The following is a 6000-nucleotide window of genomic DNA, read 5'->3' on the forward strand; positions in this document are numbered from 1 at the left end:
CGGACTGTCAACCACTGCGCCACCAGGGAAGCCCCAAAATAAAAATCTTTGTACCTATCTCTGATTTTTTTTTAAGTTAAGCCCATAAAGTGAAATTTCTTGGTCAAAAAAAAGTACATACTTTGAAATATTTTGCCAAATGAACTCCCATAAAAATGTATAAATAATTTTACGTTCTCAGCAGAAGAATACTATGAGGAATTCCTGTTTTCCCCTTTTTCTTAACCCTGGAGAATCTGAGAGGTACATATTGATGTTTACAGCAATTCCATTTGCATATCATTGTGAATTAATAATGTTAAACATTTTCTTCATTTTCATTAGCCATTTGCATTCCCTCACCAACTCAGTCTACTGCTTGTCCATCCCTCTAGAAATATCAAGGAGAGAAAATGGAGAAGAAATCTTAATGGAAAGCCCTGTCCTTAATGGAAAGCCCTGTCTTTTTCCTATAGACAAGTAGTTAGCTATAAATATGACCATTTAAAAGTGATAACAAGAACTATGGCTCACTAATCAAAGATACCAGGTCTTGTCAGGCAGAGAAGAAGGAAGAAGGAAAGAAAAAAAAAGGAAGGAAGAAATGAAGGACAGAAGGAAGGAAAGAAAATGAAAGTGGAGGGAGGGAGGGAAAGAGAAAGAAAAAGTTATTTGCTCAAGAGAAAGGGCAGAGAGAGGCAGGAAAAAAAGCTAGAATTTATGAACAGAGATGTATCAGGGAGCTTTAAAAAGTTACTGATGGCTGGATGTCTCTGTAGTGCTAGATGAGAAGAACATGCTGTATGAGAACCAGGGAGACTGAACCACCCATTTCTGCATCTGGGGAATGGCAGGTTTGACACTTTTCAACCCAAACTCAGTGATTGTCCTTAAAAATATGACAGAAGGTATGTTTCATAGATCTTGGCAGGGAAGAGGCACCTGCTGGTGTCTAATTATTTAGACTATGGATCTACTATGTGTCTACAGTGAGATCCTTATACTTTAACTGGTTTGTGACATTAAGCTTGACTCACTACTAGGAATAAACAAATCAAAATCATGACTTTGTTTTGAAGCATATCTTCAACCTCAGCACCCCCAAGCAAGAATCTCCCAAGTTGTTTGTTATCATATCACAACCAATAAATACCAAAGAGGATTCCAGGCTCAGCCACAAGATTTTCCAGAACCAATTTCTATTGTGAGCCTCTAATCTCTGGTTTGGAGCCCAGGTCACCTGGTCCAGACTCCTTCCTCCTTCCTAATGGGCTCTCATTTGGGATCTTGGTGTCTTTTTGTGTTAGCAGAACTCAATCACAACCATCTCAATCCTCAAACTTTGAGTCAAAAGAATCATCTCAGTCCTAAAAGGATGATTCTAGACATAACATTCTAAAGAGGTTGAACTTCAAAGTGAATTGTAGGAGACACTGTACCTTTCCTCCCAGTAACCTTTTTGGCCCCTTTATAAATTTGGTTCCCCTCTACCAGTGAGCCAGCTCAGCATTCCAGGAATCTCAAGAGTAGAGTGAGTCAAAAACTCTTCAGATGTTTCTCCATCCCATGTTCTATCCCTGGGTACATGAAGATGATTTACCAGTTAGATTTAATCCAATGATTATGATAGGAATCAGACAGAACCTGGTATTAGAAAATGCAATCAACATGGTTGTTTATTATAGGTGGCCAAATATGTAGAAAGCAAAACCAGAAACCTGATTAGGCTCTGAAAAGCCATATTTATTAGTCAACTATGTCAGCTGCTTATCATATATGACCGGTTACCATGCAGCACAATAATAATTATGTCATTAAAATGCATGTGAATCAATTTTGTGGTAGATTTTGTCTATCTCTATGTACATATCACTAGAAATAGAGAGATAGAGATACATGGACATGCTCAGGCCTCTCAGTTTGTCCCTGATCAGTACTGATCTCCTTTTACAACTTTAAAGAATTAAAGGGCACATGGCTCCTAAACTGCCTGAGTTATGGTGAATCTCCCCTCACCCTAACCCCCATTTTACTGGCAGACAATCAGAGGCTCTATCAGAAAAGCATCAGTTGGAGAGTCAAATGGGTAGGCATCCAATCCTAGGAAGATGGCAGCAGTGATTCTACGAAATACCTTTTGACAGCCCACTACCTTCTACTGGCTCCTCTCTGGCAGGTGGCAGTTTCCACAGGTCTCTCGTCTTTTATGAGAGCTCTTGTCCATCTCCCCCGGGACACATCCCCTTCCTGAATCAGAGCCCTGGAGTCCTCCATTGCTTCTCCTTTGGCAGCACACATAGACAGAAAGACAGAAAAACAAGTAAGGAAGAGAGCACTGAGCTAGGATGGATGCCACAGCACATGGTCCCAGAGTGAATCTGACCATGCAGACTTGACCTACATCACCTTTAAATGACTCCAAGAAATGCTGTCTACTTCCAGGAAATCCACGTGCCTGTACCTCCTCTAGCCTCCACCATGCTCACCCTCCTTCTTTTGATATCCTCTTCTCTAGACCCTCTTCTTTCATTATTCCCACCCCAGTGACCCTCTCTGTAATTCTCCACTCAGTATCTCTATCTCTGGCCACAGCTGAATCTGTTAGCCAAGCATTACTGCAACAAACTTGACAATAGATAATGCCAAGAACATACTGTTGTCTTTATTAGACGTTTCCGGAATCCAAAGGGACAACAGCTTTGGACAAATCAGTTCATCCAACCATTTTAGGATACTGTTTTTGGCCACCAGAATGCAAATTCCCTTCTTAGAGCCAACTTGCCCCTGATTGAAACCTTGATGAGTAGAGAGGCTTTATGGTTTCACAGCTAATTGAAAGCATCAACTCATCAAGTTTCACAGAACCAATTTTTCTCCCTGTTTAATGATACAGAATTCTGCAGTCTTAATCAGGTACTTCTGCAACCATTGAGCAGATTCCAGGACCATTTTTGAGGGACATTTTGCCCTATCTCCAAGCAATTCCATGACTAATCTCTATTCACTGTGGGTCAGCCTCTCAGTTTTTATCTGCATCTAAGTTTTTACCTCTAATATAGACTTGACTGATTTCTCATGTAGTATCTAAAGTATATGAATTCACAAGATAAAATAGCACTTAAAGCCTCATCAGAGAGCTCTCCAACTGTAGCCAAAAACAGAGCTGAAACTTGGGCTTGAGAGACCTGCAAACTTCCTGTGGCTCTTGGTTTTCTTGGTCTCCTATTATTTTTTCAGATACATGAGTTTTTTAAAATTAAGCACACATTTAAATGCAATTTAAAAACTATAAACATGTAGCAAGATATTATGTTTACTCTGAAACATACAAAACAGAAAATGTTAAAGAATGAGAATAAATAAATAAATATAGAAGCTCTGTTATTTACTTCTTATAACACAATGAATTATTTTGTGTCCCTTTAGGGTTCTACATTCCACACTTCCCTGCTCCCTTGTGCAAGGGAAGTCATAGGAAATCAGTGCTGTGCCTTAGCTTAACCTGTAACAAATGACCCTGTCCCAGCCCCATCTTTCCTACCTTTCTTTACTTTTCCCAATTGCCCAGTTACTTTTACTCAGATTTATGCCCCCACTCTTTGCAACCTCTGTCCTATGCTACAACTATTCAAACTTTACGTTGCATTTCATTTTATTTTATTTTATGTAAATAATCAGTGGAAATTAAATGGGGAGAGGAGATAAGACATATTAAAAATATACCTCCAGGGCCTCCCTGGTGGCACAGTGGTTGAGAGTCCGCCTGCCAATGCAGGGGATACGGGTTCGTGCCCCGGTCTGGGAGGATCCCATATGCCGTGGAGCGGCTGGGCCCGTGAGCCATGGCCACTGAGCCTGTGCGTCCGGAGCCTGTGCTCCGCAACGGGAGAGGCCACAACAGTGAGAGGCCCGCGTACAGAAAAAAAAAAAAAAAAAAAAAAAAAAAAAAAAATATATATATATACCTCCACCTTTGGGTCATTGGGAAAGGAGTGCACTCTTAGGAAGAGGGTAGCTCTAAGGAGAGAAAAATATTAAAAGACTCCACTTAGTTTGTCTATGGATTTTGAAGGAACAAAAACTTTCTTCTACCTTCTCTGTGTAGGACCTTGTGAATATTTTCCAGAAATGCTGAGGTGGAATCTCTACTTGCAGTGACTGATTGCAGGCAATGTCTTTATACTACATGCAGTGACTACCAAAGGTAGAGGTGCAGGCAAGAAGCAGGATGTATTGTCCATAGAGAATTTAAAAGCAATAATAAATCTGAGTAAAAGTCAATTCAATTTCTATTATCACCATATACAGGCAATTCTAAATAATGTCAATGATAAAATACTCCTCCTCCAAAACATTATTTGTTAGTCTTGTTGAGTTTTAATAAGCTCAAAAAAGTTTTATGTAAGTTTCAAATTAGTACATTTTTATTACTTATCTTTTAACAAGCATTGTATTCTACATGGAAATTAATTCAGACTACTTCTAGTTATACAGTTGGGCCCCCTGTACTTGGCCTCAGCTATATGCCTTCGTTTTTAAAGTCAGTTTGTAACAATTAAAAGAAACATTCAAGTTTGCATGTGTGTCTACAATTCCTATCCTGCTATGCATTCCTGCAGTTAAACAGTAGGATCAAAATAAGCAATGATAGCCTGGTGATTGTTAAGACAAATTAACAGAACTTGAATTATATCAATTTGGTCATTCTATATGATTATGTTGAGTTTAATTGAATTTAAAATAAATTCAGAGAGTACAAACTGAGAGGTATAATATTTTTGTGTGGTAAGTGCAAATTTTAGTTCACACAAAAATATACTGAATTTAAACAGTACCTTTAAAACTGACATTTGGTCTTTTTAATAGGGTTTTTTGTTGTTGTTTTAAACTATAGAATGGATCAAGAAATAATGATTATTACTGATGCTTACATAATTATTACTGGAAATAATTTTGTCATATAAAGGATGGGAGTGTTAAAGAATGATCCCCTCTGGGGAAGGATGGTGGGGGGAGGGGAAATGGGTGAAGGGGTCAACTATACATTGACAAATGAAAACTAGACTTTTGGTAGTGATCATGCTGTAGTGTGTTCAGAAGTCGAATTATAATGTTGTATACATGAAACTTACATAATGTTATAGACCAATATTACTTCAAGAAAAAAAAATCTAGACTAGGTAATAAATTTCATCCAATTACTGTTAAGCCTTAAAAAAAAAGTTCTGTAGAGGAAGGGAATGGAAATATAAATTCAGGAAACTAGTAAGAATGTAAAAATTTTGACTATTAAATACAAGCTTCACTTATTAAAATCTATTTTTAATTTTAAAAAATTTGTGGTAAAATACATGTAACATAAAATTTACCACCTTAACCATTTTCAAGTGTACAGTTCAGTAGTGTTAAGTACATTCACACCGCCATGCAACCAATCTCCAGGACTCTTTATTTTACAAAACTGAAACTCTATACCCATTAAACAATTCCTAATCTCCCCCTACTGCCAGCCGCTGTCCACTACCCTTCTACTTTCTGTCTCTGTGAATTTGACCACTCTACTTAGCCTGCATAAGTGGAATCATACTGTATTAATACAAGCTTCACTTTTGCATTTTTAAAAATGGGTGGTAGATATCAAGTTGCTATGATATATAGATTTCATTGCATAAATTTAATAAGTGTTTTATTTTAAACTGGTAATATGTCAGAAATCAAACATTTTGCTACTACCTAAACTTATGAATTAGAGTTCTGAATGTCAATTCAAAAGGTATAAGGTGATGCATAATTTTCCAAATTTCATTTAGAGTATGTGAATAGAAAAGAAGCCCAGTGATCCTAATTCAGTCTTTTCTTTATACATAAGCGATTAAATGATTTGCATACAAAGACCTAGTCGACTGTAGTGCATCAGAAGGAATTTAAGACACCTGACACCTAAGAGCTCCTTCCAAGCTCAGATTCTGTTGTCCATAAATTTTATACATTTGTTTCCATTTTAAGGGCACTATTCATGTA

Source organism: Mesoplodon mirus (genome assembly GCF_964341445.2).
Source record: "Mesoplodon mirus genome assembly, chromosome: 6".
Taxonomy (NCBI): domain Eukaryota; kingdom Metazoa; phylum Chordata; class Mammalia; order Artiodactyla; family Ziphiidae; genus Mesoplodon; species Mesoplodon mirus.